The 21,024-nt window shown below is 33.1% G+C and overlaps 1 long non-coding RNA gene across 1 annotated transcript; it reads right to left on the bottom strand.

Moving 5' to 3' along the window:
• Positions 1–15,748: 15,748 nt before the first annotated feature.
• Positions 15,749–20,908, bottom strand: LOC126888782 (uncharacterized). Its single transcript, XR_007699640.1, has 2 exons — positions 17,272–20,908; positions 15,749–16,814 (listed from the first exon to the last, which is right to left on the bottom strand). It is a non-coding gene; the product is annotated as an uncharacterized LOC126888782 (long non-coding RNA).
• Between the last annotated feature and the right edge of the window lie 116 nt (positions 20,909–21,024).

Raw genomic sequence — 21,024 nt, 5'->3', positions numbered from 1 at the left:
TAAGTGATTTTTTTTTATAATATTCTAGCCTAGGCCCTAGGCTATATGTTACCTCCTTATGCTTGTCATGCACGGGGAGCTATACTGTAATATATATATATATATATATATATATATATATATATATATATATATATATATATATATATTAATAATATATATTAATAGTAACTTTGATACAGTTTGAATTTTGAAACTCTTTTGTGGCGCGTTTACTTCAAATTTAGCAAATATTATGGAAAAAATATTTTAAAATAAAACTAAAATTTTGTTTTGCATCAAATGAAAATCCATTTTTGCGCCACGTAACATTCATATCAGATCTTTTGTAGCTGGAATATTTTATGCGCCACTCAGTTTTACGGCGTTTAGCGGTTTTTATTCTTGTATCAGGAGTTTTTCAAAGTTATTTATAAATTAAATGTATGAAGTTGAATGCAATGTTCCTCTATTACACGTCAAGCTTTATAAATTGTCACCTTTGTTGCATTATCTCCCAAATGATCTAGTGTCCATCGAATGTACACTAGATTTTTTTCTATTCGAAATATATTGAAAAAAAACTATATTGAGATGGCCGGTAAATGAAGTCGGATTGCCCGTTGCCAGATCAAATTTAGCGTCGTAACCACTACAACTACATAAACATAAACCATTTGGGGAATAATCGTTAATTGGATTATACTTTTGTATCTTAATAACTTCTAAACGGCTTAACCGATTTTGATCAGTAAACATGAGTTTGAAACGTATTGACCAGTAGTATCTGATGGATCTAAGGTCAAGTATGATAACTGAAGCTATTACAGGAATTATTAAGCTTTCGAAACCGTTTTTCCCAGAGGAAATAGATTTTATCATATTTATGAAGCCTATAACCTAAAAATTCGAATTTTCCCGGATATGAGGTATACATCGTTAGATTCGTCTTGAGTCCTTCTACAAACGCTAAGTTATTGGCGCAATTCGTACGTTGAAATGTTGAGTAATTGTCGAAAAACCAAAATTTTCAAAGTTTAGTTTTTCAGTTTTTCGGCTATACTGAGCCGTATGTATGTCTAATCCTGACGGCTTAGACACCATTTGAAAGTCAATACTATTGATTTGATGCATTTGCGGCTCTCCTGCCTCTTCTTGATCCGAATATATATACCCCCAAAAAATATGCTGTTTTGTACCTACCAAGTCCTATAGCTGGCTTATGGATGGTCAAAAGTCACAAACTACACCGGTTCTAAGTCGGCCCTGACCCCCTCTTTAAATACAGAGAAAAAATATCAAATCGGTTTAACTTTCAAACACATATACATACATATCCACAAACATTTTCCCTTTTTTAAATAAAAATTGAGTCACATTTCTAAGCTCTATAACTTTTGAATGGTATAACCGATTTTCAAAATTAGACATGCGTTGGAAAGGTAATGATCAGTTCTATTAAAAGCCGCAAAGGTTGGACAAATTTTTAAACTTTTTGAGAGTTTTGGTGACGAGAACGAAAAACAGATCCTAAATAGGAAGGGCCGTAAAATCTACACCCTTGGACCAAAATCGATGGTTGACATATAAATGGGTGAGTCTTTTCTGAACTTTAAGATGGGAGTTGGCCCAATTTTCAATTCAGTCAGATTTAGAAAATCGAAAATTTTGTGTATATATAGTGTCGCGTGTAGGGTGGTGTGGGTGTGCGCCAATGGCGAGAACTGCCGTTCTCTGGTAATGTTCAAAATTAGACATGCGTTGGAAAGGTAACGATCAGTACTGTTAGAAGCCGCAAAGGTTGGACTTAATTTTCGAAGTTTTTGGGAGTTTTGGGGACCAGAACGAAAAACAGACCCTAAATAGGAAGGGCCTTAAAATCGACACCCTTGGACCAAAATGGATGGTTGACATATGAATGGGTGAATCTTTTTCTGAACTTGTAGATGGGAGTTGGCAAAATTTTCAATTCAGTCAGATTTAGAAAATTGAAAATTTCGTGTATATAATAGTGTCGCGTGTAGGGGGGTTTATTTCTGCGCCACTGGCGAGAACTGCCGTTATCTGGTAATCTTTCCGATATAAAACTAACAGCTTCGATAACTAATAAATCGAAAACTATTAATTTTATCAAAAAAATGTATAATGAACATTTTTTGCTTATAATTAATATTTTTTCCAGCATTTGCGGTCAAAATATAAAAAAAAAATTCCACCCTCGAGATGAGGTGGCAACCACCCCATGGTAAAAGCGTCGTTCGGCATCATATAGATTTGGTCCTTGGACTATCTACTACTTATTGTCAAATTTTTAAGCAAATCTATCCATTCTGTAAAAATTGCGAAGTGAAAAATTTCAGTTCCTGGACTAATTAAACTTTTGGAGCTCTATAACTTCTGAACGGCTTACCTGATGTTGATCACTAAACACGAATTTGAAACGTATGGACAAGTAGTATCTGATGCAATCAAGATCGAGTATGATAACTGAACGTATTACAGGAATTATTGAGCTTGAAAAACCGTTTTTTCCCATAAGAAATAGATTTGATCATACTTATGAAGCCTAGAACTTAATAATTCGAATTTTTCCAGATATAAGGTATACACCGTTAGACGCGTCCTTAGTCCTTCTACAAACGCTTAATTATTGGCACAATTCGTAGGTTGAAATTTTGAGTAATTGTCGAAAAACCAAAATTTTCAAAGTTTAATTTTTCAGTTTTTCGGCTATGGTGAGCAGTGTGTATGTCTCAGGTTGATCGCTTAAGCACCATTTGAAAGCTTAACTCAACCCTATTGATTTGGTGTATCTGCGGTTTTCCTGTCTCTCCTTCAACCTAAGATATATACGCCCAAAAAATATGCTATTTTGTATTTACCTAGTCCTCTAGCTAACTTACGGGTAGTCAGAAGTCAAAAATTAGACCGGTTCTGAATCGGCCTTCACACCCTCTTGAAACACAGAAAAAAAAATTCAGATCGGTTTAACTTTTCCACACACATACATACATACATACATACATACATACATACATACATACATACATACATACATACATATCCACAGACATTTTCCATTTTTTAAATAAAAATTGAGTCATATTTCTGAGCTCGATAACTTTTGAATGGTATAACCGATTTTCAAAATTAAACATGCGTTGGAAAGGTAATGATCTATTCTATCAGAAGCCGCAAAGGTCGGGCTTAAATTTTTGAAATTTTTGGGAGTTTTGGGGACGAGAACGAAAAACAGGCTTTAAATGGGAAGGGCCGTAAAATCCACACCCTTGGACCAAAATGGAGAAGTAACATATGGATGGACGAGCCTTTTCCTAAACTTTAAGATGGGATTTGGCCTAATTTTCAATTCAGTCAGGTTTAGAAAATCGAAAATTTCGTGTATATATAGTGTCGCATGTAGGGGTGTTGTGCGCCACTGGTGAGAACTGCCGTTCTCTGTGGATATCACATCGCTCTCTATAGTAATGAGTGAGCCTGCACATACGGAACCATTTGTTTCCTGTCTGCAGGCTCACTCATTACTATAAAGAGCGATATGATATAATATACATATATTACAGCATAGCTCCCTGTGCATGACAAGTTTAAGGAGGTAACCTATAGCCTAGGCTATAATATTATAAAAAAATCACTTAGATGGGACAACAGGTTTAGGAAATAAGAGACATCAAATATACCCCATATTTAAGGTGGTGCGTTAATTTCTTGGAGAAGTGTATTGTAATTTAATGTAAATAATGTAATATCCAATAATTGTAATTTAATATAAGATGTAATATAAGTTCCTTAAAAAATATATTTTTTATTTCCTACAATACATTCTCCACAGGTCTAAATATCGTCGCTAGACGTCCACCGAACATCCTACCAGGACGTATGGCAACGTGGCATTTGGACCAAAATTGGACGTCCTGTTAAGGTCCAATTCACGTCCCCTAGGACGTCCGATTAAGGTCCAATTTACGTCCGATTAAGGTCCAATTTACGTCCGGTTAAGGTCCCATTTACGTCCGATTAAAGTCCAATTTACGTCCGATTAAGGTCCAATTTACGTCCGATTAAGGTCCAATTTACGTCCAGTTTATGTACGATTAAGGTCCAATTTACGTCCGATTCCGGTCCAATTTACGTCCGATTAAGGTCCAATATACGTCCCCTCGGACCTTAGATGGACGTCCAATGGACGTTCGGTAGCGCGACATTTGGACCAAAATAGGACGTTCCTCGGACGAAAAGGGACGTCCAAAGGACGTCCCTAAAGTCCGTGAAGGACGTCCAATGGACGTCCATTGGACGTCCTTGTGCTATTACGGGCGTGTCATTTTCGTCTGTAACATCTATAGGTGTAAGTAGAACAGCAGAGTATCATTGGCCCACAGTGTTTTGAGATTTTTTAATAGATATAAACCTTTTCTCAAATAACATGCCCGTACGCTGTGTAATACTACGCCCAATAATGACACTTACCTTAGTCATTAAAGTTTTCCAAATTCAAACTTATTATTCCCACAATAATTAACAATTAGGTACAAATATAACGCTTGTAACTATATACTGAGACGGGCACTATAATAAAATAAGATAAGATAATCGTCAACTCGTGCATTAACTCACCACGTGTATATATTCTGAACTGCAAGCGAAAGCGAACGGCAGCCGAAGAAAATGCCGTCAAACGCATCATACGAATGACGTCATAGCTGTTAACGGCATTATAGTGCAAGACCGTTTGACGGCAGTTTAAGTACAGCGTAAAATAAATCAATAACACAGTGTTGGGTTACTTTAACCTTGCTAGCTAAAGCGCACTTTCAACTAAGTAGATCAGCAGTTCTATTGTTCTATTAGTATTTTAGCTATGGTCTAATAACCCAAATTTATTATACTTGCCTAGAAGTAAATTCAGATTTTCCAAAAATTTCTAAATAAGCTACCAAGAGCCACAAGATCTCACCACTGCAATTTTCATAGCTTTACAAATAGCCTCTAAACTAGTCAGTTAGTTATTAATTCATGACCTTTTTCTAAAACAAAGCTTTACAACTATTTGTGTTTTCTAAACTGTTTTTTTTTTATATTTAATTTGTTATTATTGTGATGTCATTATTTTTTTTTTATCTGAAGGACACAAAATTTTCTATAAAAAAATGAAATAGGTAGTCTCGAGCTTTAATAATGTTTTATCCGAGCTTTTAACATTTTATTTTGTTTCTTACTCTATCTGTCAATCGCATACAATAGAGTATGTGTTTAGAAATATATAAATAATATTTAACGTTCCCCAATCTGGTATATTTTCTCATCGTTAACGAGAATGCAACAAAGAATGACTGAGTGAGAGAGATAGGGATAGACAAAAAAATAGAGAACGATAGAGACTTAGAGAGAGGCGCTAACCGAGACATTTGCCACAGACAGGTGATCAGCCCTCAGAAGCCCTTATAGCCCTTGCTCGTCTGTTTCCTTCTCTTTCTGGCACGTTGTAGTCATCTTCGTTCTATGACGGCATGCGGCTCTTGTTGAAATAGACTCGGCAATTTAAAATATATGTTAAAATAAACCTTTGTGTTTGTGAATTTGACAGGTAATTTATGAAAAAAAAATAAATAAGAGATTATTTTACCAATTACTATGTTTCGCTTAAAAGTCTGTGTAAAATTATTCTTAGATACATATTTAAAATAATTTGCATATGGCTTTATCTTTTTATTTTTTTTTTATTTAACCAATACCTCATTTTACATGTGTTTTTACAGTGCGCTGGAATAAGTTTATTTTTAGCACATAAGCAAAACGCTCGGATAGATCGATCTTTAAAATAATCATAGTATATTATAGCATCAATGTTTTGAACCTTACGTGATCCCTCTTCAAGTGACAGTCATAACATTTATTTTTTTAATGAGAAAGTACATCATGTGATACCTCATTTAAAAGCTTTTGAAATACTGATTACAAAAATTTATAACATTTGGGTAAAATTTCGGTCAAATACTTTTTAAATGCATTCATTTTTTTTCGAATCCTGAGAAAACTAATGAGTATTTTTGAAAAATTTAAACGCAGAGTAAAATGTTTGCATTATTATCGATGGCGAGAGTCCCTTAGAATAAACAAAAAGTTTATTTTGAATGATATATTTGGAATTAAAAATCTTACTAAATTTTCTCTTTGCCTGTAGTTTTTATGGACTTTAGGCCCTCCGTAATAATTTAATCTTTCATTCTCCGTTTAAATTTTTAAAAAATTCTTATTAGTTTTCTCAGAACTAAAAAATGAATGCATATAAATTGGACCGAAATTGTGCGCAAGTATTATACATTTTTGTAATCAGTATTTCAAAAGGTTTTAGATGAGGTGTCACATGATGTACTTTCCTATTTCCTATTAAAAAAAAATCAAGGTTATGACTATCACCTGAAGAGGGATCGCGTACAGTTCGAAACATTGATGCTATAATATACTATGATTATTTTAAAAATCGACCTGTCCGAGCGTTTTGCTTATGTGCTAAAAAGCATAAGTTAATATGGGGGGGGGGGGGAACATTTATTCCAGCGCACTGTATAAATAAGATAAATAAATTCAAATTATTAATAGAATTTTTTTACCAAGCAACAAAAACAAAATTTGTTTAATTTGTTAATGTTTTGTATTTTAAGAACGATTTCCGAAGTGGATACCAAACGTGAAATATACTTATTTTAGAGTAAAATTATAGCTTATTCCCAATAAAAATAGAAAATTCATTTCCAATCCTTCATCCTTCCATGATCTCCGGAGTCTTCTTCTTTTTTTCTGGTGCTGCTCCGAAAAATTGTTTTTCTGAACATACAGAATAGATTTTCTGTATCTTGAACCGTTACCACTTGGTCGTCTACCTACGGACTAAGAAGTCGTCCAGTGTTGCCAGAGAAATTTTTGTAAATGTACCAGACTAGTGACACAAAATGTACCAAATCAACACATTTTGTACCAAAATTTAAAAAAACCGTTGTTTGATGTTTATTTGAAGCAAATTCTTTCGATTTATCCAGATTTATCTTTAAAATCTAGGGATTTTTAAAGTGTGACATAATTTTTATATTTATTGCTAGCGCCACCTACTATGCAGTGATTAAACATGTAGAATTCAAATTTACAATACAGTTTTCTTCAACTTTGGCGACTTTTAATGTTGTTACAAATTGACATTGACAGCTGACAATGGCAATTTCTTCTTTTTTTGTTGACATTGACAGCTGACAAATGACAATTTCTTCTTTTTTTATTGAAACTGACAATTTCTTCTTTTTTTGTTGACATTGACAGCTGACAATGTCAATTTCTTCTTTTTTTTTTGTTCTATCATACACGGAATAGTAAACAATTACATGTTTTGTGCTTGTGAATTGAGTTGGGGATTTCTAGGGGAAATTGAAGCTCTCGTCTAGGGATTTCCAGAAATTTCATATGGCAACCCTGATGCGATGTGAGTTGCATACCATACAAACAATCAGATGCATTCTCTATTTAATGAGAAACGAACATTCCACATAATTTTGGATTGCATATGTGTATTATAGTCAAAGTGGTTAAGGTGGCAACATTTTGAAAATGTAAGTACCAGAAATGATTAAATTGTACTTTTGTACAAATATTGGCTAATTGTATCAAATTGGTACAATTGTACCTACTCTGGCAACGCTGAAGTCGTCTCGGATTGGCATTCCCATACCTTCACATTTCCTTATCCATAGATCTAGTAGGGGAAGGAGGGGCGGAATGGGGTAGCGGGGCGGAATGAAGATTGGTATTTTTAAGTATCAATGACGTGCTGCAGACTAGCAGCTATAAGTAAAAGTACATCAGTGTAGTGTGACTGAAGACCGGTAGGCATGTTTGTCTAATTCTTTTGACGTTAACTACGTGAATCTATCGTTGCGTGGTTTTTCGCTTATAATTTGTAACTGTTTGTGATTTATATGACCAAGGTAAGTTGCACACGCTTGTTTTTTTTACAACGTTAGTTGGTAATACTTGTAGGGTATTTATTTAGCTTTCGTTTAGTCTAGGCAAACGTTTTCTACCAATCGTTTTCAAGTGACCATAGCTTGATGAAATAAATCATGTGCTTGGGGCGGAATGGGGAAGTCCACTTGGGGCGGAATGGGGAAGTACCCCGTGCCGCCCACACTATTTTTATTAAACAGGAACTCTTTATTTAACTATTTTTCTTCTATTTCAGATGGTTCTAGTATACAAAAGGAAGACGAATAGACAACCATGGTCTATTAAAAGTATGAATAATGCTGCCGAAGCGGTTATTTCTGGTCAAGTACGTTATTTGAAGGCTCCAAAGCAATTAAATGTTCTCCAAAGGACCTGGAGATATCCTGCAGAGAGAAAAGGAAATATCCGCAGTACCATATTGACAAAACGGCAGGGAAATTTTAAGCTGTTTTTACCGAAAGTCAAGAATATGAGATCATGAGTTATTTGAAAATTATGGAGTATCGATTATTTGGTATAACGATGATAGATTTGCGTACCTTAGCTCAGTTAGCTGTAAGAAATGGCCTAGCCCACATATTTACGAGTGAAGTCGCCGGCCAAGATTAGGTCAATGGATTTTTAAAGAGAAATCCTACTTTATCACATCGGGAACCTGAGTCAACATCTGGCGCCAGAGTTATGGGCTTTAATAAAGTGGCAGTGATGAACTTAGCTTAACATAACTTAACATAAAATGACTTTTACACGGTACTTAATATTTGGACTTAATAATTACAATTATTAAGTTATTTTTTTATTAATTTCACTAATCTTGTAATGACTACCCCGTTGTGCCCCGGTACAGGGGCAGAACGGGGCAATTGACATTGTTTAAGGCTGTTTTATCAGTTGAAGCACATTGCAATGTTAAGTGGGCGTATCACTTACTTTCGTAGACTGCTTACGTCAGACACACGTGACTCCCTACTTGAAATTGATTGGAAGTAGGGAGTGCGACCGACAATTCGATCTTTACTCAGTGGCGCTGGCGGACAAGTATTTTAATGACAGTGAGACAAATTAAAGGTGAGAAATCTTAGCGAGGCTGTCTGTCCGTCTTTCCGTCCGATCGCGAATGTAATTCTTCCGTCAATATACCAGATATAATGACAAATGAGGTGTCAAATGAAAGTTACGAATCCAAGGCTGGTACTAAAGGTGAGAAAGGACCCCGCAGAAACCTTATGGGAAATAGCTCTCTGTCAAATGCTCTGATACTTAGGATTCTGGTAGTCCTTGATATGTAGAACAAAAGACTTCATGGGCGCGTAGCTCCAAAAAATTATAGTTCTGAGATATAAGCCTCTGAAGTTATAGGTACAGTGAGGACGTTTGAGTTGAAATAAATTCATTTTCTCGAGAATGGGAGACTCTGGAGATAAATTATGAATCAGCTCGATTTTTATTTTTAAATAATAATTTTTTGGCGTATATATCATACTAGTGACGTCATCTATCTGGGCGTGATGACGCAATCGGTGATTTTTTTAAATAGGAATAGGGGTCGTGTGATAGCTCATTTGAAAGGTAATTTAATTCTATATTCACTAATGTAAACATTAACATAATTATTTATACAGGGTGGCCAAAACTATTTTTAAATAAATTAATTGAGACAAAAAGAAGAATGTATATAATTTATTTATTTCGAAATACATTTTACTGCTGTCAGAAAACAGAAAAAAATGTTAATTTGAAAAATAAACATTGCCTTTCGCTTAAATTAAATGTCCAAACTGCTAAGAGGTAGGTGGGTGGCAGCTTTAATATTGAATTTAAGTAAAAAACAATATTTATTTATCAAATAAACATTTTTTTCTGTTTTCTGACAGCAGTAAAATGTATTTCGAATTAAATAAATTATATACATTCTTCTTTTTGTCTCAATTAATTTAATTAAAAAAAAAATTGGGCACCCTGTATAAATGATTATGTTGATATTTATATTAGTGAATAGAGAATTAAATAGCCTTTCAAATGAACTATCACACGACCCCTATTCTAATTTAAAAATATCATCGATTGCGTCATCACGCCCAGATGGATGACGTCACTAGTATGATATATGTGCCAAAAATTATAATTTAAAAATAAAAATTGACCTGATTCGTAATTTATCTCCAGAGTCGCCCATTCTCGAGAAAATGAATTTATTCCAACTCAAACGTCCTCTCTATACCTATATCTTCAGAGGCTTATATCTTAGAACTATGATTTTTTGGAGCTACGCGTCCATGGAGTCTTTTGTTCTACACATCAAGAATTACCACAATCCTAAGTTTCAGAGCATTTGACAGAGAGCCATTTCCCATAAAGTTTCTGCGGGGTCCTTTGTTCTAGGACTTCCGGTTCTAGACGCTCACTTCAGGCCAAACTAGTTTGGGCTTTAGTAACATTCTTGGATTATAAGCTTTTATTTGACACCTCATTTTTCATTCTACCTGGTATAGTGACAGAGCAGTTATATTCGCGGTCGGACGGACCGACAGACAGACAGCATAGGTCAATTTTGTCATTTTTAGTACCATCCTTGGATTATAAGCTTTCATTTGACACCTCATTTGTCATTCTACCTGGTATAGTGACGGAGCAGTTATATTCGCGGTCGGACAGACCGACAGACAGACAGCCTAGGTCAAAATCTACGTACGTGGTTCAACACAACCACTAAAAGTCTTTTCAGAGCAGCAGTGAGAAAAGTAGAGATTGCCATGATGATCGCCAATATCCGAAACAGATAGGCACTAGAAGAAGAATAAGAAGAAGGCCGTACTAGTTTATCCTGAAGTGTGAATCTTTATTATATCAGGATAAACTAGTTTGGCCTAGGCTAAACTAGTTTGGCCTGAAGTGTGTTTATTTATATCAGGATAAACTAGTTTAGCCTACGCGTGATATGATAAACTAGTTTGACCTAGGTCATACTAGTTTATCCTAGGCGGTTAGGACAAAGTAGTTTGGCCTAGGCCAAACTAGTTTGTCCCGAAATCGGGTTTGGCCGGTAACATATACATTATTTTAATATATTTATAGGTTGCAGTTACATAAAAAAAGTATCCAATTGATGAATAAAACACAAATCGTGGATAGTAGTATAATTTTCTGTCTTATTTTAAAACACCGTGGGACTCATTTCTTATCTTGTCAACGTATATCCCTAAACTAATGTAATACCTACTTAAAAATACGCGTAAACTAAAGAACTTGTAACTTATACCACTAAACTAATAATATATTATGTACTTAAAATACCCGTAAACTAAATAAGTTTAATGTTTTCAAAATAACTAAGAATACTGTAAACTGTAAACACTAAGCAAGTTGATGAAGAAAATACAAGAATGAATAACTGGAAATGGATTCTAATAATTCAAGCGAACTGACCGAGTGACCGTACGTTCATGAGATTTGTCGTCACGAAGGCGATAACGATGAAACTAAGCGCCAATGCTGCGTAACTCGTTTCATTATTAGATTTCAATATTTTTAGCAAATTTTCTTCAAAGTTTGAACACGCTTTTCTCGATTATTACTGGACACAGAAAGGTGAAAAAAAAATCAACGATTACAGAAAAAAAACTCTTTCCAAGTGATGAGAGTAAAAAGTTTGGTTATAATAGAACGTTAAACATTATAATCTAATTTTTCAACAGAATTTTCAAAAAAATAAAAAAAGTAAAACCATCATTTTAAAGGCAACATAATTTCGAACAACGTGTCCAAATTTCGAGACATTATGTCGGTAAATAACAGAGAAAACACTGTCCCTAGGTTTTGGTGCACCGATAAAACAGCCTTAATATTTTAGTAACAAACTTACTGTTCTTGTTCTTATAAAAAAATAATATTGTAATATAATGTCAACAACATTACAATGAGTTTATATAATGATATGCAGCTTAAATAATTAATCCTAACTTATTTTTAAAAATCAATTCCAACTTAGTAGGTACCCCATTCCGCCCCGCCTTCCCCTAGGTAGTTGATACACTGTGTTAACTTGGCGATTAGAGATAGGGTCTTAAAATGGCAATACTGCCAGCTTCCCACATGCAATAAGTTACATATACAGAGCGTTTACTTTGTAATTTGGTATAGGACATTGAAGGAAGCGCTAAAATCGGCAACATTGCTTACTATTCCACTACAGTATCGATGTTTAATCGTCCATCGGCAGATTAAAACAAATAATTAAAGTTTGGAAATTACTCATTTACAGTTTATACGATGTCAGTTGGACAAGTATAAAAACAAAATTCGACACCGAGTGTCGGCGTCTTTTGTAAAACATAGGCGGCGCAATAGAAAATAATGAGTAAACTTTTATTTTAAATTATGGTCTATAATTTGTTAAATAGTAATAATATTGTTAATTATTCACATTTCTTTATGAAATTGACACCAAATATGATTAAAAATACATAATACAAATGCAACTTACCATGCTTATTAATTTGAGAACTAAAGAAATGAGCCTACACAAATGAGCCTATGTTGCGAAAATACTGTCACGGTCCATTACTTTTGTGTCAAGTTATCTTTATTGACACCAAAGATGATTAAAAATACATAATACAAATTCAACTTACCATGCTTATTAATTTGAGAACTAAAGAAATGAGCCTACACAAATGAGTCTATGTTGCGAAAATACTGTCACGATCCATTACTTTTGTGTCAAATTATCTTTATTCGCATCATTGATTAGTTATCTATTTAGAGTACTGTAATCGCCAACCAATTTTACATCTATTATAAGTCATTTATTAATATGCAAATACCCGTCAACGAATACATAATTGTCTAAGTTCAATGCATAATAATCACCTAATTACGAACGTTGTTTTTTCTGTCACTTACAACTGTAATGCATTAGGGTGATTCGCCTTGTTAGATATCGCTGTGTCTAGGTACACGCTAACGTGTACGCAAATAAAAAAGTTAGGTACACGCGAAACGTCATCAAGTCAATGACGTCACTATTTAGCGTGCACTGTTACTGGTTTTTTGCGTACACGCTAACTTGAGCCGCGTGTATGCTGTGGTAAGAATATACCGCGAGTATCAGAGAGTCAGAGTGTTAGAATGTGTTTAATCGCGTTGTGTTTACACTTTAATATTGATTAGTAAAGAGAGTTCTTATGTTTTATTCGTTTAGTGTTTGTTTTTAAATTAACTATGGAGTACATATGGACAATTATTTAGTTCTTTTAATGAGTTTAACAAAATTTTAAAACAGTATAAAAAAGATAAGAGATTATAAATTAATATATATATATATATATATATATATATATATATATATATATATATATATATATATATATATATATATATATATATATATATATATATATATATTAGTTATAAGTGAAACAGTATTACCGTCCAAAATTAAAATAAAAGGAAGACCTAAAGCTTTCACAATAATAATTAACTTGTTCTGAAGCTATTTCCTTGTGACATTTTTGTAATCAACTATTCTAAATGGGAAATAAGCCACAATTTTGACTAAAAAATGATTTTATTAAGTTTTTGACGTCCAAATCGGATGTCGTTGTCAAAATACAAAATATTAATAAACTAAACAAAATTGTTGTTGCTTAGTAAAAAATTTCTTTTAATAGTTTATTTAATCTGACTAATATTTGTATTTTGACAACGATATAGGATTTGGACGTCAAAACGTTAGTAAAATCATTTTTTTAATTAAATTGTGGCTTATTTCCCATTTAGAATAGTTGATTATAATAATTAACTTGCGTATAAAAATTATTTTAACAATATTTTGTACATGTCATGTCAACTAAATAGATATTTATTTTGTTAACCTGAAAATATACTTTTATATATATATATATATATATGTACATACATTGATTTATTACATTTATTAAGTTTGAAATATCTGAATAGTTCTGCTTCCCTACCCTTTAATAACAAATATTTTTCTATCAAACAAACACTAAACATATCAAAATAGCGTGTAGGTACCAAAATATACAGTCACTGCGCACGCTAAATAATGACGTCACTGGCTTGATGAAGGTTATTTCGCGTGTACCTAACGTTTTCATTTGCGTACACGTTAGCGTGTACCTAGACACAGCGGTTAAATATAACAACTAAAGGTTGAAATAGTATGAACAAAGCGAATCTAAAATAATTTGCAGGTTACAAATGACCTCTTATATTATAGCAAACTAATAAAATTTATTCAGCCCATTTTAACTGAAGATGACCATTACAGCCAAAAAATTCTTATTGGTCACTGTGATGATTGCTATAACAAAATTCCATTAATTACGATATCCAATCTGCGCAATTTCGCGTCATCAAATCTTATATATAATATATGGGACATCCTGTATAAGCATATATTACAGTTATTAAAATTTAAAATTTGATGATTAAAAGTATATAATACAAATGAAATTTAAAGTGCTTATTAATTTAAGGACTAAAGAAATGAGACAACAATTTTATTATAGAAATAAAATAAATAATTGTAAGACTATGACGACGACACTGTTTATATTGCTTGCCGCCTTTGAAACATAAGAAGGAATTTTGGCCAGATAACGATATGATTTAAGTGTAAGCATTTCCGAACAATTTGACCAATTACACTTCAGTGTTGTCCAATAAGATACGCTAGAAAGTAATAATCCACACCCGTGTCCATGTGGACTACTACAAGGAATGATCAATTGCAAATATTTGTGAATGGTTTATCATAGAGAAATAACAACAAGGAGAGTGCTTGGTTGCATACGTTTGATTGTCACACTAGACGCTAGCGACTCGATGAACTACTTACCGAACTACACGGCTAAAAGCGGGCGTGGCGGGATATTTAAAATTATTTTAGACTTCACTTAGCTATGAAGATCTATTTACAAAAACAAAATAACTGTATTTTTAAGTTTTCTTTAATGTTTTAGTGTAAAAACCTAATTTCTATGAAATAATTTGGAAATTGTAATATTATTTACACATTATCTTATTTATAATGTCATAAATAATATTAAAATTTTAAATTTTTTCATAGAAATTATATTTTTACACAAAAAATATAAAAAATACAGTTATGTTGGTTTTGTAAATAGGTCTTCGTAAAACATGGGAATAAACACTGGGAAAAAAACTACACATTTTATTTTTATTAATCTTCACAGCGACCTTGAAACCTCTATACTCTGGGTATAGAGATTTTTGAAGAGAAGAACTGAATAAAGATGGGTAAAATAAATGATAAGAGATTTAAGACAAAAGAAGAGGGGCTTAGCTCAGAAGGAAAAAAAATCAAAAGGGCAGAGAGACACTAAATCTCAAGTATGAGTATTCGGGCTAGCTTCCATACACCGAATATTGGCTTTAGAGATATGAGAAGAAAATTTGGTAATGAAATGATAGTAACTAGGAAGGAAATGAGACTGTTAATACAAAAATGGAAGGAAAATAGATAAGAATGCTAGAGATAAAATAATATCGAGTTACAACAAAGAAAGAAGAAGAAAAAAGGGCGCCAACTCGAACGAACAACTCGGCTCTCAGAACCAAGAAGTTGGACAGGTTCGAGATTTTGAAGTAATGAACAATGGGAACTCTATGACACTGGTTACAACCACCTGAAATACAAAATACTAAATACTGAGCTTGTCTTGCTATGTCATATACTGGTAATACAGACTGAAATAAAACACCAACCTTAATACATACAAATATATTAATAATAAATATTAAATGTTAACACTTTACATATAACGCAACGTAATAACAGTGATAGAGGATGGGGAAAAGATAAAATAGGACCGCAAAGGCCACTCAACAAGCAATTATCCACTATCACTGGCCAAGCAAAAGTATTAAAATCAAAATCCAAATCAAAAGTCCGTCAGAATAGCACTAAGTCCTTACAACTAAAAAGTTAGTAATTATTTCCTAAATTGAACTACGCTAGAGTGAGATCCACAACAAGAACGCTACGGTTACCAAAAATAATAAAGATCTCACCTAGCAAAAACACTAATAAGTAAATATATAATGAGTTATATAAATGAGTTATATAAATGAGTGATATAAATGAGTTGTATAAATGAGTTATATAAATGAGTGATATAAATGAGTTGTATAAATGAGTTATATAAATGAGTGATATAAATGAGTTGTATAAATGAGTTGGTCAGTTACTCTTTATATACAATGTAAAAACCTACAAGACATATTCCCTATTTGAAATCCGCGACAAACCTTTAACGACCCCTTCCCTATCAATTTTTTAAGCTACAATTATTATTTATAATGATTATTGAACAAGACCTAATTTTATTTATTGGAAACTACTACTTATATTAAATCAAAAAAAAAACCAACGACCTAAAACCCTATCTATCAAGAAATATGTACCTAGTTTACCTCAATTGTATGCATACAAGAAGTTTACAGTGCAAGCAACTATAGAGTACCCAAAATATGTAAATAATAAGATTAAACACTTATCTTAACCACAAGTCCTATTTAAAAAGGTCCAGATAGGAATGAATTTCCTCTTGGCACGGCAAAAACTAGTGGGCTGCTGTGGTGATAAATCCAATCCTGGATGTTGTGAAATAGGTACTATCCAATCCAATCAAAAGTAACTCTAGGGGTAACCCATACCCTAGCTGCTTACAATAACTGGCACATATTTATATGATGGCACATTAAATGATGATACAATCTATATAAATTGACTAGTCTAAGTGTCTATGTGACAAGTAGCTACGGGACGGAATCTAAAATAAATTTTATCAATTTAATTACATTATTTATAACACTATGTGTAGACAGCACAGGGTCACTGCACTGGAAACCAAAACAAAAAAAACTCAGGTTAGGTATACATATGTCATGTCAAACTGAAACTAACTCAAATCATCAAATCAGACATGGCAGGGACATGCGCATGACATGTCTGATATTCGTTAAAACTTTTTTATATTATTACCTCAAAAAAACCTAGAGCAAAAAGTCTAATGAGAAATTGGAATTTAACTTTAGCACTAAAACATATGGCCTTGACTGTTCCTTTGCAAATGGAAACGAATATCCTTACCGTAATATAACTTATAATGTGACATTTAAATTATTTCTTAACTGAAATTAATATCTACAGATAACGAACGAGATATCTAGGATGGTGAATTTGATTTTATAATGAAGAAATAAAGAGAAATATATCAATATACTCACTTGAGCAAAGCAACACATCGGCGGTATTATAACCTTTTTCCTTTCTTGTAAATAAGCCTCCAGATATAACTACTGCTTGATTATTATTAGTATGGGTTATTGGCTGATGTTCGAGGTCTTTAGTTATATATTTTCCCAATTTTGCCCAAACTCCGTCACCTAAGTAATGACGATGTGTTGCCTCTTTGTGAGTTCGTGACCAACTAAACTAGAAATCGACAATCATCGATTTTCTTTCTATTGGCGCGCCTGTGTACCGAAAAATCGTAGTTGGATCTTCGCGGGCGTCACCCAAGGATTTTGTAGAGGGGTATATTTTAATCCAATTTTAATTAAAGTAATTTAATTAGTAGCGTGATCGCTACATTCTCCCTCTTCTCCAGCAAAAAAAGGAAAACTCTACAAGTTTCCTTTTTTTTTATTTTCCAGAACTAACTGACGCTAGGCGAACCTGAGGATGGACACGGTAAAGGAGAAACGTTGTGGTATAAAACCATAATTTTGGTAGGCTCAACAGCCATACTATTTGCTGAGGAGACAGAACAAAAATCAGGACGAAGTCATACAGACAGTATAGAGGCCACGCGAGATATCTTTAATGGTACTTGCAGAAAGTATAGAACATAGAAGGGATGTGTAACTAACCGACATACGTAACTGACTGACATAAGTTATTCAACAAGATAATTTACTTTAATTTAGTAAAACCAAAGATAGAGAAAAACAAATAATTACGCGTTAATCACTAACATTCTAAATATAATTATACAATCTTATAGAGTAAGTTAACTCTTAACACTACTTACTATCTACATTCTCAAGTGTTAGTAAACCCATGATTAAAACTAAATTACAGGTGTGTATTAACAACCCTTAACACAATATAACTAAGAACCATAAACAACAATTAACCTAAACGCATCCTATTAACTTTACCCAACATTGACACTAGAGCGAACAAATTCTATTAAGTTTTTAGGATATGTTGTTGATTCTCACGGCCTACATACTGACCCTGACAAAGTGTCAGCTATTCGTGATTTTCCTGTGCCTAAGAATACCACCCAGGTTCGTCGATTGTTAGGAATGGTGGGTTACTATAAAAAGTTTGTTAAGTCTTATTCTACCTTGTTGTCCCCTATTACTGACTTACTTCAAAATAGGAAAAAGGGACAAAATATTGTGTGGACTCCTGAAGCTAATGAAGCTTTCACGTTGGGCGCCAATTGAAACCTCTATACTCTGGGTATAGAGATTTTTGAAGAGAAGAACTGAATAAAGATGGGTAAAATAAATGATAAGAGATTTAAGACAAAAGAAGAGGGGCTTAGCTCAGAAGGAAAAAAAATCAAAAGGGCAGAGAGACACTAAATCTCAAGTATGAGTATTCGGGCTAGCTTCCATACACCGAATATTGGCTTTAGAGATATGAGAAGAAAATTTGGTAATGAAATGATAGTAACTAGGAAGGAAATGAGACTGTTAATACAAAAATGGAAGGAAAATAGATAAGAATGCTAGAGATAAAATAATATCGAGTTACAACAAAGAAAGAAGAAGAAAAAAGGGCGCCAACTCGAACGAACAACTCGGCTCTCAGAACCAAGAAGTTGGACAGGTTCGAGATTTTGAAGTAATGAACAATGGGAACTCTATGACACTGGTTACAACCACCTGAAATACAAAATACTAAATACTGAGCTTGTCTTGCTATGTCATATACTGGTAATACAGACTGAAATAAAACACCAACCTTAATACATACAAATATATTAATAATAAATATTAAATGTTAACACTTTACATATAACGCAACGTAATAACAGTGATAGAGGATGGGGAAAAGATAAAATAGGACCGCAAAGGCCACTCAACAAGCAATTATCCACTATCACTGGCCAGGCAAAAGTATTAAAATCAAAATCCAAATCAAAAGTCCGTCAGAATAGCACTAAGTCCTTACAACTAAAAAGTTAGTAATTATTTCCTAAATTGAACTACGCTAGAGTGAGATCCACAACAAGAACGCTACGGTTACCAAAAATAATAAAGATCTCACCTAGCAAAAACACTAATAAGTAAATATATAATGAGTTATATAAATGAGTTATATAAATGAGTGATATAAATGAGTTGTATAAATGAGTTATATAAATGAGTGATATAAATGAGTTGTATAAATGAGTTATATAAATGAGTGATATAAATGAGTTGTATAAATGAGTTGGTCAGTTACTCTTTATATACAATGTAAAAACCTACAAGACATATTCCCTATTTGAAATCCGCGACAAACCTTTAACGACCCCTTCCCTATCAATTTTTTAAGCTACAATTATTATTTATAATGATTATTGAACAAGACCTAATTTTATTTATTGGAAACTACTACTTATATTAAATCAAAAAAAAAAACCAACGACCTAAAACCCTATCTATCAAGAAATATGTACCTAGTTTACCTCAATTGTATGCATACAAGAAGTTTACAGTGCAAGCAACTATAGAGTACCCAAAATATGTAAATAATAAGATTAAACACTTATCTTAACCACAAGTCCTATTTAAAAAGGTCCAGATAGGAATGAATTTCCTCTTGGCACGGCAAAAACTAGTGGGCTGCTGTGGTGATAAATCCAATCCTGGATGTTGTGAAATAGGTACTATCCAATCCAATCAAAAGTAACTCTAGGGGTAACCCATACCCTAGCTGCTTACAATAACTGGCACATATTTATATGATGGCACATTAAATGATGATACAATCTATATAAATTGACTAGTCTAAGTGTCTATGTGACAAGTAGCTACGGGACGGAATCTAAAATAAATTTTATCAATTTAATTACATTATTTATAACACTATGTGTAGACAGCACAGGGTCACTGCACTGGAAACCAAAACAAAAAAAACTCAGGTTAGGTATACATATGTCATGTCAAACTGAAACTAACTCAAATCATCAAATCAGACATGGCAGGGACATGCGCATGACATGTCTGATATTCGTTAAAACTTTTTTATATTATTACCTCAAAAAAACCTAGAGCAAAAAGTCTAATGAGAAATTGGAATTTAACTTTAGCACTAAAACATATGGCCTTGACTGTTCCTTTGCAAATGGAAACGAATATCCTTACCGTAATATAACTTATAATGTGACATTTAAATTATTTCTTAACTGAAATTAATATCTACAGATAACGAACGAGATATCTAGGATGGTGAATTTGATTTTATAATGAAGAAATAAAGAGAAATATATCAATATACTCACTTGAGCAAAGCAACACATCGGCGGTATTATAACCTTTTTCCTTTCTTGTAAATAAGCCTCCAGATATAACTACTGCTTGATTATTATTAGTATGGGTTATTGGCTGATGTTCGAGGTCTTTAGTTATATATTTTCCCAATTTTGCCCTAACTCCGTCACCTAAGTAATGACGATGTGTTGCCTCTTTGTGAGTTCGTGACCAACTAAACTAGAAATCGACAATCATCGATTTTCTTTCTATTGGCGCGCCTGTGTACCGAAAAATCGTAGTTGGATCTTCGCGGGCGTCACCCAAGGATTTTGTAGAGGGGTATATTTTAATCCAATTTTAATTAAAGTAATTTAATTAGTAGCGTGATCGCTACAACCTCTTTATTCATCTTATATTTTACAAAATGCAGATATTACTAGTTTGATCAGTAGCCTAAAAATATCTTAAGAAAAATATTTTTTTTCAGAACTTTCAGAAAAATAG

The sequence above is a fragment of the Diabrotica virgifera genome, chromosome 7, assembly GCF_917563875.1.
Source record: "Diabrotica virgifera virgifera chromosome 7, PGI_DIABVI_V3a".
Classification (NCBI taxonomy): domain Eukaryota; kingdom Metazoa; phylum Arthropoda; class Insecta; order Coleoptera; family Chrysomelidae; genus Diabrotica; species Diabrotica virgifera.
This window is presented reverse-complemented; position numbering and strand designations above follow the sequence as displayed.